Source organism: Somniosus microcephalus, chromosome 12, assembly GCF_052327205.1.
Source record: "Somniosus microcephalus isolate GS21.2 chromosome 12, FLI_Smic_1.0, whole genome shotgun sequence".
NCBI lineage: Eukaryota > Metazoa > Chordata > Chondrichthyes > Squaliformes > Somniosidae > Somniosus > Somniosus microcephalus.
The window spans coordinates 47,463,961-47,476,808 of NC_140998.1; positions in this window are offsets into that span (position 1 = coordinate 47,463,961).

The following is a 12,848-nucleotide window of genomic DNA, read 5'->3' on the forward strand; positions in this document are numbered from 1 at the left end:
GTACCAAACTCAGAGGGACACAGGACAGATCCCATCAGTTTCATTTACAAGACATTAAAATAAAGTACTTGCTTTTGTCAAAGCAGCCTGCCCATTACCTTGACAAAAGAAAACCCCTGATTTGGCGCCGCGATAAGGGCAAGGAAACAGTATAACTGTTGAGGGAAAATCGGCAGCAAGACATTCATTCACTCAGTGAGATTCAGACAGATCCATCACAGATTCACACAGACACGAGGGACAGAGCGAGGAGGACCCACAAGATTGTGCAGGAGAGCAGATTCAGAAGTTCAGTCCAGATCCAAGACCATCAGGAGTTCGAAGGCCGAGTGGAGAGGAGACGGTTCGAGGAGTTCGGAGGACTTTCAAGATTGTGCAGGAGAGAGATTCAGCCAGACTCAGACAGAACCACAGGATTCACCAGAAGCAGTGAAGTCCAAGTCCAGATACCATCAGGAGTTCGAAGACCGTGCGGAAGAGTAGACGGCTTGAGGAGTTCGGAGGACTTCCAAGTTTGTGCAGGAGAGCGGGTCCAGGAGCCGGTCCCATAAGGAAGATTGGAGATCCCGGACGTAACAAGGAGTACCAAGGTCCAGGAGGGTTTTAAAATTCTGGTGAGCATAAAGGCCCAACTCTACCTAACTGACATAGTTGAGGTATATTTTAGCAACGGGAGGGTTTGTAACATTAAGGGTTTTGTAATTCAGGAGTGTGATTTATCCCTCGATGTGTCCGTGCGCTTTTCCCACCCCCGTTTTAGTATACCGCTGATTAAGAATTGTTGTATGATTTAAGATAGTCAAAGTTATTCCTTGTGTGTTAAATTTTAGTTCCCATTGGGAGACGTGCTAATGGTTTTTGTCTAAATTGATTCTTGCATTCTCTGTGTTTATTCTTCTTGAAAATAAAGATATTTCTGATTTAAAACTCGCCTTGTCTCACCTGATCCATTTGTCTTCCGAGTCACAAGTTGGGCCACACATCAAGGTTGTCTGGCAATAAGCCCAGTGTCTAGAACCGGTGAGGGGGGAGCGCTTCGGAACCGCTCACGAGCAGTGCGAAATCAAAACCGATCTAGCACACCATAAGCTTGTTAAAACGACCCCTTACAGCCTCTTCAACAACCCCACGGAAGAACAGCAAGTATAACACCCTCACAGTGCGGGTACAGCACATTTACGGGCTCACAGGATCGGAGCGCGCCCCGGCGGAGAGGCCACGAGGACTCAGTCCTCGCAAACCACCCTCGCAACCCACGAGGACTCGCCCCTCGCAATCCACGAGGATTCGCCCCTCGCAACCCACAAGGACTCATCCCTCGCGAAACACGAAGACTCGCTCCTCACGAACCACGAGGACGCACTCCTCATGACTCACGAGGACCCATCCCTCGCGAACCACGAGGACCCATCCTTCGCGAACCACGAGGACTTTTCCCTCGCAAACCACGAGGACCCATCCCTCGCGAAACGCGAAGACTCATCCCCCGCAGACGCCGCCCCAGCTCGTCAGCCTGCTGGGTTGTGTAATCTACCGTGCGCAGTTGTGCGCGACAGCGAAGCGTTGCCGCCCTCCCGGCAATTTTTCCCCCTACCGAAATCAACAACAACTAGAAGCATTGTCACCCTCCCGGCAGTTTTCCCCCTAAATCAACAACAACTAGAAGCGTTGCCGCCCTCTCTACAGTTTTCCCCTCAACAAAAGCAAACATCTACTGACGCTGCGACCATCGAGGACAGGTCCAACGGGTCGCGGCCGCGCGAAAATTGCTGTCATCACCGATCACTGATCAATGCAGCAACGGTTCACTCTCTTCTGTGTTACCGTAGTAGCACTATGGCACGCACCGTTCCGTGCGTTCCCGACTGCCGGAGAGTTCGCTCGCCTGTCGGCGAGTTCACCAACCTGCCCAGACCCACATTTTTTCCTCCTGGATCACCCGTTCGGCATTCCTGCAGATTTCGTCAGACTGGGGACCTTTTCCCAACAATGACAGAGCCATGGTCCACGTCTGCCCAACCTGCCAGTCGCTATGACGCGGCCAGCTGTTTCACCCCAGCGCCCGTTTCGAACCACAGGCTACAGAGGTCACATGCTTCCACGGTCCTTCGCATGGCTGAATACATTTTATTCGCCATGACGCCACGGTCCTTCGCAAGGCTGGATACCTTTAATCTGCCACGACACACGCAAGGATCCGCTCACGAGCAGCACATATTTGGACCTCACCCGCCAAGTCGAGACAGCATGACCGCCGAGACCACCGACCACCCATCGTCGTTACGCCAACTCAAGTACAACCGCCCGCCAGACCGTCAGCCACCCAGCAGTCTCCGTCTTGAGACTACAGGAGTCGTTCGGACAGGCTCGTCAGACCATCTAATCATTTGATGCCGACCGTTAAACTGAATTCTGGGGGGGCGCATGTAGCGGTGCCACCGAGTGTCCCTTACTTACCATACATAATTCCCTTTAACGTAACGATGTAGCCGGTGCGGGGCTTTCCTCCTTTGGGAGCGCGGGCGAACGTGATGACGCGGGTTAACGCAATGACGTCACGTCGCACATCACGTGACCGTCCCAAGCGTGGGCAAACGCAATGACGTCATCACGCAAGTCACATGACTACCCAAGCGCGGGAAGAACACGATGATGTCATTACGCAATCCACGGGACTGCCTACTCAGTCCTCGTGGCGTCTCCGTCTGGTGAAGACCTATTTTATGGCTCTCCTGTACCTAGCTCTGCAACCTGTTTGAATTCCTCTGTTCCTGCATTAAAAACCTTTTTGATTGTTCTCCTGGAGTCGAACTCGATTATTAAGTAGGAATTCGTCCAATACCTACATCGGTGACCACGAATACCTACAATCTATTGATTACAAATGATAACTTAAATTAAAGTTGGATAGACAGACGCTTAATAGACAGTCATCAATGTAATCAGACTTACCGAGCATTTGAGTAGCAAATCATTAATGGACAGAGCTACTTAACAAGCGAGTAGCAAATGTTGCACATGCAATTTAGTATATCACTTAAATCAGCACTAATGGATGCTGAGAATTAACTAGAGTGGTGACCAGAGTCTGATGTTATAAATTGGTGAGATTACTTTAATTTCTTAGATAACTGATAAGTTAACAGCTTTGAATAGCCAGTCCATTAAATGCCTCAAGTCTACGTGTATCATTAACAACATTCGGAGCTTACACAACCTCATCTCACAAGTGGCCTGGTTGAGTCAATCACTTTCCTTCCCTAGGACGCTGGAGTGTTAAGTCGATGGATGCCTTCTCGGCGGGGTTACCGGTCTCACTTGGATGTTTGGTCCCGACTGAACCCACCTTACACACAATTGATGGTATCTGAGCTGGCTTCCCTCTCACCTTTCTCGATCTCAGATTACTCACAATTAAGTGACACTCTTAGCTCTGTCTGAAACAAGCTAGTGCAGCTACCATTGAGCATTGAATTTCTGACACTCTGTCCTTAAAGAGATCTTGTACTAGTAAGGATTCCTCTTACACCTCCTGGGTAAAAGTTCTTACAGAAGAAGAATAGAGGATGGTAATTGGAAAACACTTCCCTTTTCCCATCCTGGAGATAGTTCCTAACTGGGCCTTGTGGTAAACCACGTTCACTATCGTATCACTGTTAGTAGTTAGCACTGTTCACCACTGTTCGTTATAACTGTATCACTGACCACTATTGTATCACGGTACGAGGTCGCCTCTTGCCACACTGCTATACCTGGGATGACCACTGCCGACTCCGCCTTGGCTCCACCCACCAGGCCAGGTATAAAGGTGAGCGACTGGCTGGTATTCCTCCTGCTTGGATTGGATCACCCACGAGAGTGGGCTCTGTTATTTAGTCAATAAAAACCTTTAGTCACCTTCGTAACTCTTCGCCTTTTATTGGAGGAATTGATAGGTATATCAATTTTATTGACTAAATTTAATGATGTCCGACAACGAGTCACAACCGGCGGAGGAGCCACCAGCGCAGCTCCCAGGAGCACAGCCACACCAGCCAGCTTGGCTGCGAGCCCTCAGACCGCCGTACCTGGACCTGAACCCACGAGCAGCAAACTCAGCCGCAGACTTTAAACACTGGCTGGTCTGCTTCGAATCATACCTGAGAGAATCCAGCGTCCCTCAGGCATCCAAACTAAGTGTCCTGCAGGCACAACTGAGCCCGAGAGTATACACTCTCATCGAGGACATGACTACCTACGAGACCGCCATCAACCTGCTGAAACAGAAGTACCGGACCCCGGTAAACTACATGTACGCTAGGCACCTCCTAAGATCACGGCCGCAACAGCCAGGAGAATCAGTAGCCGAATTCTCACAGGCGCTATATGCACTCGCCAGGAACTGTGACTTTAAATCGGTGTCGGCAGCCGAAAATACTGAAGATAATATCCGCGACGCATTCCTGAAAGGCCTACGGTCTGAGTACTCACGGCAAAGACTGCTGGAAGCTAAAGACCTCAGCATGGAAAAAGCTGAAGCCCTCGCTATCTCCCTGGAAGTGGCCCACCAAGATCAGGAAGCATTCACCAGGTACTGCCCGCGACCCTGGGACTCGGGCCCGACCCCTACCACAGCACCCTTCCCAGCGCTGCCCCCGGGACCTACCTCTGCGTCGGCGTCCCGGACCCGACCGGCCCCGCCACCCCCGGCACCGGCCCCGACATCGGGCATCCGGGATCGGGCCGCCGGCTGTTTTTTTTGTGGCCAGGAGAAGCACCCGAGGTCGCGCTGCCCAGCCAAGAACTCCATATGCAAAACCTGCCTGAAGAAAGGCCACTTCTCCAAGGCCTGCAGGAGCGGATCCTCAGAGGCCAGCAGTGCCGCATGCGAACTATGGGGGCGGCCATCTTCGTTTAGGGCAACTGAGGCCAGCATCCCCACACATGAGTCATGGGGGCGGCCATCTTTGTTTAGGGCAACTGAGGCCAGCATCCCCACACATGAGTCATGGGGGCGGCCATCTTTGATTAAGGCAACCGACCCCAATAGTGCCTCATGGGGCCCTACCTCGTGGGAGACGCCATTTTACTCACCACGCCCGACCGCCTCGCCCGCAGATGACAATGACTCGCTCAGCTACACACTAGCTTCCGTCACCCTGGACCAAGCCCGCCCGCACCATCTGTCCAAGTCAATGATGGACATCAAAGTGAACGGCCACGCCACGACCTGCCTGTTCGACAGCGGAAGCACGGAGAGCTTCATCCACCCAGACACGGTGAGCCACTACTCCCTCTCTGTCCTACCAACGCGCAGCCGAATCTCGATGGCATCGAGGTCCCACGCCACGGACATCAGCGGCTACTGTGTCGTGACCCTGTCGGTTAAGGGCACGGAGTATAAAAACTTTAAACTCCTTGTCCTCCCCCATCTCTGCGCTGCCGTCCTACTAGGGCTGGACTTCCAATCCCACCTCCAAAGCGTAACCCTAGCATACGGTGGACCCCTCCCCCCACTCACAGTCAACAACCAGCAAACGTTAAACCGCCCACCGCGTAACACCTGCAGCCTCTCCACCCTCAAGGTCCCGCCACCCTCTCTGTTTGCTAACCTTACCCCTGACTGCAAACCCGTCGCTACCAAGAGCAGGCGGTATAGCGCCGGGGACAGAGCCTTCATTAGCTCTGAGGTGCGGCGCCTCCTGAAAGAGGGCATTATCGAGGGGAGCAGCAGCCCCTGGCGTGCCCAGGTCGTAGTCGTAAAGACCGGCGATAAAAACCGCCTGGTCATCGACTACAGCCAGACCATAAACAGATATACCCAGCTGGACGCATACCCCCTCCCCCGCATATCTGACATGGTCAATCAGATTGCACAGTATAAAGTATTCTCGACCATCGACCTGAAGTCGGCCTACCACCAACTCCCTATCCACCCTGAGGACCGCCAGTATACCGCCTTCGAGGCAAATGGGCGCCTATACCACTTCCTTAGGGTCCCCTTCGGTGTCACTAATGGGGTCTCGGTCTTCCAAAGGGAGATGGACCAGATGGTTGACCAGAACGAACTGCAGGCTACATTCCCCTACCTAGATAACGTCACTATCTGCGGCCGCGACTGGCAGGAACATGACGCGAATCTGGAGAAATTCCTCCGTACGGCCCAACGGCTGAACCTCACCTACAATAAGGAGAAATGCGTGTTTAACACCACGCGCCTTGCCATCCTCGGCTGCGTAGTGGAGAACGGAATCATCGGCCCCGACCCAGAAAGAATGCGCCCCCTCATGGAGCTACCCCTCCCCCACTGCCCTAAAGCACTTAGGAGAACCCTGGGGCTTTTCGCCTACTATGCCCAATGGGTACCCAATTACGCGGACAAAGCCAGACCCCTCCTGAAAGCCACTTCCTTCCCCCTCACGGAGGAGGCGTGCGCGGCCTTCTCCCTCATTAAGGGAGACATAGCCAAGGCCACGATGCACGCAGTGGATGAGTCCATCCCCTTTCAGGTGGAGAGCGACGCATCCGACTTCGCCTTAGCCGCCACCCTAAACCAGGAGGGGAGGCCAGTGGCCTTCTTCTCAAGGACCCTACAGGGCCCCGAGATCCGACATTCGTCGGTCGAGAAAGAGGCCCAGGCGATCGTGGAGGCAGTACGGCGCTGGAGGCACTACCTGGCAGGCAAACGATTTACCCTCCTCACCGACCAGCGTTCGGTGGCTTTCATGTTTAATAACAAGCTGAAGAGCAAAATCAAGAATGACAAGATTTTGAGATGGAGAATCGAGCTCTCCACCTATGATTATGAGATCTTGTACCGGCCAGGCAAGCTGAACGAATCCCCTGATGCCCTTTCACGAATGACATGCGCCAGCGCGCATATCGATAGGCTTCAGACCCTCCACGACCAGCTCTACCATTTCATTAAGGCCCGCAACCTGACCTACTCCATCGAGGAGGTCAGGACCATGACCAGGAACTGCCAGACCTGTGCGGAGTGCAAACCGCACTTCTATAGGCCGGACCGAGCAAGCCTGATCAAGGCCACCCGCCCCTTCGAGCGCCTGAGCATCGACTTTAAGGGGCCCCTCCCGTCCTCTGACCGTAATGTGTACTTCCTCAACATCGTTGATGAGTACTCCCGTTTCCCCTTTGCCTTCCCCTGCCCCGACATGACCAGTAGCACGGTCATTAAGTGCCTGAATGCCCTCTTCGCCTTGTTCGGGTTCCCGAACTATATACACAGCGACCGGGGCTCCTCCTTCATGAGCGAGGAACTCCGGCAATTCCTCCTAGAGAGAGGTATTGCAGCAAGCAGGACCACCAGCTACAACCCCAGAGGTAACGGTCAGGTGGAAAGAGAGAACGCGACGGTATGGAAGGCCGTCCTCTTAGCCTTAAAGTCTAAGGGCCTCCCAACCTCCCGCTGGCAAGAAGTCCTCCCGACAGCGCTGCACTCCATCCGGTCATTACTTTGCACGGCCACTAACACCACCCCCCATGAACGAATGTTCGTTTTCCCCAGGAAGTCGACTACGGGAACCACTCTACCAACCTGGCTGACCGCCCCGGGGCCGGTCTGGCTGCGGAAACACGTGAGGACCCATAAAACGGACCCCCTGGTCGAGAGGGTGAACCTCCTGCACGCCAACCCCCAGTACGCCTACGTGGCGTACCCAGACGGGCGGGAGGACACTGTCTCCCTACGAGACCTCGCACCCTCAGCCGATCCGGAAACACCGCCACCACCCCCCCCAACCTCAGTCCAGGTAGACGGCATGCCGGAACCCCACGAGCCCTCGCCGACCACGCAAACACCAGCATCAACACCGGATAAGGCACCAGCACCGGATAAGGCAACACCACCGCTGCGGCGATCGGAGAGGCTTACGAAGCCTCCGGACAGACTGACCTACCAGAATTGGTAGTACACTTCACCCCGCCGGACTTAATTCTAAACAAGGGGTGAGTGTGGTAAACCACGTTCACTATCGTATCACTGTTAGTAGTTAGCACTGTTCACCACTGTTCGTTATAACTGTATCACTGACCACTATTGTATCACGGTACGAGGTCGCCTCTTGCCACACTGCTATACCTGGGATGACCACTGCCGACTCCGCCTTGGCTCCACCCACCAGGCCAGGTATAAAGGTGAGCGACTGGCTGGTATTCCTCCTGCTTGGATCGGATCACCCACGAGAGTGGGCTCTGTTATTTAGTCAATAAAAACCTTTAGTCACCTTCGTAACTCTTCGCCTTTTATTGGAGGAATTGATAGGTATATCAGGCCTGATTACAACTCAAAATGCCTTTTTTAACTCAGTCATATGGGCTTGGCTTTAACAGGAAGACAGGGATTCAGTTTAACATTTTGTTCAAAAGACAGCACCTCCAACAATGCTTCATTCCCTCAGTACTGCACTGAAGAAGCAGCTCAGTTTATGTGCTCACGGCCTAGAGCAGGTCTTGAACGCACAAACTTCTAGTTTACAGATGAGTGGACTACCAACCAAGCCAAGCGGACAACGGCATACAGATCAGCCACTGATTGATATGTTCTAATCCCTAAGGCTAACACAGCAGATGGAATGTAAAATAACATTTTGAAGAAATAGGAAAGGGAATTCTACCTTTTCAAACAGATGGAAAAATGTAAATGTCAACCAGGTAAATTTCTTACATATGATGGAAGTTTCTGGAGTGGGTGTAAGCGGTATTGATCCTAGCCCAATTGCTAGATGGACGGTTCGAATCGCCCCCACTGTACGAAAGTTCTATACCCGGGAATTATTATTCAGAGTGTAAATGGAATAAGTCACGGACAGGAATGCTTCGGTGAAAAATCATACTTATATTTATTTGATCTAACATACACTGGCTAAAACATGCACTACTAAACAAAATCACTGCCTCTGTGGAGAATAAGATCCAGGTTACAAACAACATACATACAGTACACAACTGGGGCCTATAACATGCAGTAATTCCCTTGTTGCTATGGTGGACTCTAACTCCACCCCTACCAACGAATTACCCAGTCGCATAAACCCCTTCACCTGGCTGAACCAAATGAAGCATAAACCCCTTCACCTGGCTGAACCAAATGAAGCATAAACCCCTTCACCTGGCTGAACCAAATGAAGCACCACCAAAAAAGCTTCACTTCTGAGAAAAACCCTGAGCACTTACACCTCACCCAGCTCGCCTTGGATATCTGGTTACTGTCTTGGGACACTTCAGACCATGCTTACCACCACACACAGTCGGTCTCGATCGCTCCGCTCAGCTGTGGGAAGTCACTGCCCGGAGGCCGTTCCCTGTGAGGGGTTTGCGGTTCTCAGTCTCTGCAGCTTCTTCCTCTGGTACTTCTTCTTGTTTGGTCGATCTTGGTGGAGCGAGAGTGACAGAGAGAGACAGAATGGTGGAAAAGGATCTATCTTTATAGGAATTTTGCTACCCCTATCTTTCCCGCCAATCTTTAAAATCCTTTTGTTTCTAAGCACTCCGGTGCTTAGTCAGTGATGGGCCATCATCAGACCCATGAGTATTCCGTGATTGGACTAATGGCCCTAAGTCTGGGACATATCTCGGTCTTTGTGTTGGGAAAAACTGGCTCCTCTTTGGCTGGCTAGGTTAGTGGGTTCATTGTTCTGCTTCTCTTCTGAGATGGAGGTGAGAAGTGCTTTTGCATATTAGAGTGGCTTTCTACTAGGTTCAAGTTGATGGGTGCCTCAGGGTCCTCAGCCCCTTCGTCAATGCCCCCCCCTTTCCTTTTTCCAGGACTGTTGGGCGAACCCATACATTCTGGATGACTGACAGTCCTTTTGTCACAGCCAACTGCCATGCATTCTCTGGAGTTTTAACAAACCAGTTTTTCATGTATCTGCACAGGGCGATCCCATCGCAGGGAAAATACCCTCAGAAAAATCCCATAAAGTCCACAAAATATTCTCGACTGAGTCCATTCTTCAAACAGAGACTTTGCGATCTCTTCATGGGTTCTGTCTACATTAAGAAGCTTTGTGTATTATTGCTTTTATATTTCATTTGTTCCTCTTTTTGATCATTACTTCATAACATGATTCTCCACATATCTTCCTTCAGGTTAAGCAGTGAACAATTGGGATTCACACTGTTACTTCAACCTCTAAAGCTATATGCCTTTATAAGAATATACTGATAGCCTAAGTTTCTCCAGCCTTTCCTCATAAATCAGATCTTTTACACTCAGTACTCAAACCAGAGGACAGTATAGTTTGTCATGACTTTCTCTGAGTTAGATTTTACAGTTTAGTTTATGTAGTTCAATATTCTATTGGCTTAGTTGATTGCTGCTCTGTATTGGTTGGACATGATGAGAGTCGAGTCTACTAAGGCTCCTCTGTCTCTTTCAATTTAATTATTAACTACTTCAACCCCATTCGTGAACTATGTGTGTTGATCATTCTTCGTTCCTATGAGATTGACCGCAAGGCTCTGCAGATGGTGGTGAAAGCTGCACAACATACTATAGGAATTAAACTACCTGCTGTGCAGGATATCTATCCCGAGAGGTGCCGGGGGAAGGCCCTGAGAATCATCAAAGACGCGAGCCACCCCAGCTACAACCTCTTCGCCCTGCTCCCGTCCAGTAAGAGATACCGAAGCATACGGTCTCGTACCAGCAGGTTTCAAAACAGCTTCTACCCCCAGGCCATAAGACTCATGAATGAATAATTTATTATTATTTATTACTGTATTTCTATTAGTATTTTATCATTGTTATGCCATATTTATTCCAATGTTGGGAGGACTCGTAAAAATCAACATTTCATTGTGCAGTACACACGTCTGCTGCATATATGACAAATAAAATTGAATTGAATTGAATTGAATTGAATTGAAGAAACTCATGTGCGAAAGACACAGAGATCGGTCTGGTCCAGATCCCAAAGGGGTTTCATTGTTGAATCCCTGGGTGTCAACATCATGTTACAAATAAATATAAGGCAGCGCGAGTAAACTCACATATGGCAGAATTTCCAACAAATATACAGACACAAATATATATTCCTGTTGTAAGAATAAAAATATATGTTTTGTATGTGTGATGGACTTGAAACTATTAATATAAGATAAAGATAAATTTGATGTGTATGGATCTCCCCTGGGTAAGGCAACGGCACGAAACTTAATAAAGGAAACCTGCACAACAGGATAACCCTCCACAGAGACACCATCGAAACTCACCATCGAAACTCAACAGCCACTAAAAGCTGTCAACAATCAATTAACTTAGGCAAGAAATGGCACCAGCCACTGCAGACAGACATATGTTCAAAGGAAAGCCAATCAAGAACGGACAGAATCTAAGACCCAATCGTGGCATCTTAAGAATTTAAACTAGAAGACAATGGGGGAGAAATTCGGTTGTTAGCGCCACTGATTAACGCCTAAAGAGGCCGAGAAGTGGGGCGCTAGCCAATTTCCGGGCGGGCAGAGGGCGCCTAACGCCTCACCCCATATTGAGCATGCATTTAGCGCCGGCGCTAAATCTTAGCGCCCGCTCATGGGCGCAGGCTGATTATGACGTCATTTGAGTGTGCAACGCCATTTGGGCGCCCCGGACCGGAAATTCAGTGGCGCCCCCCTCCGTAGCGCCTGGCGCTAATAGTGACAGCTTACCTGGAACCTTACCAAGTCGCTCTCGGGCTGAAGGAACGTTATTTAAAGGGGACTAGTGTGGTTTAAAAGCGGCAGCCATTTTTGGAGCACAACTTCCTCGAGAGCTACAAAGAGTTGCTGAGCTGCACACTGAGAGCCATTTGACCACTGAGCCAGCGCAGGCAGACGATGTTCAGCCTTCTGATCATCACCTTGCTGTTGGTGAGCCTTGACAACGGGGAACCTTCCTGTAGTGTATGTACTTTGAAGAAGGAACTATATTCTGCAGCCCCTGTATACTGCAGTACCAGTAGTGACCACCCCTGTATATAAGCCTGTGTAGTAACTTTGTATAGTAGTTCCAGTTTTGTCTCCATTCAGTAAACACCTGTTATAACCAACTTCTGCAGTCCGTGTCTCAATTACACACGGACATTACATTGGCGACGAACAGATCCGAACTTACCTATAGTTCTGCACCACCTCACGGGGATCCATCCCTGAAGCGAAGTTATTAGAGGTCGAAGCCAGAAGGAAGATAACCAAAAAAAATAAAAAATAGAAGAGAATGCAATTCCCAAGTTTTTCAAAGCAAGACCGGTACCGTATGCAATTCGCCCAGCCGTCGAGGCAGAGCTGGAGAATCTGGAGAATGCAGGCGTGTTATCTAAGGTAGACTGGAGCGAGTGGGCGACACCCATCGTTCCTGTCATGAAGAAAACGTTAAACAATAAGTCTGAGGAGCCAAGGAAGGTTCGCATCTGTGGGGACTTCAAGGTGACTGTGAACCCAGTCCTTCACACAGTGCAGTATCCTCTTCCGAGGATAGAAGATATTTTTGCCTCACTATCTGGAGGGAAACGTTTTACAAAAATTGACCTAGCGCAAGCATATTTGCAGATGGAGGTTGAAGAATCCTCTAGGAAATATCTCACGATAAACACTCACAAAGGTCTTTACCAGTATAATCGACTGGTATTCGGAGTAGCATCAGCTCCGGCTATATGGCAAAGAGCGATGGAACAAGTCCTGCAAGGGATTCCGGGGACTCAGTGTTACTTGGACGACATCCTAGTGACAGGTGAAAATGACAGTGAACACCTTGCCAACCTAGAGCAGGTGCTCACTAGACTAAGAGAACATGGGCTACGAGCCAATCGCCCCAAGTGCGAGTTTTTTAAGAAACAAATATCGTATTGTGGCCACGTGATTGATGAAGAGGG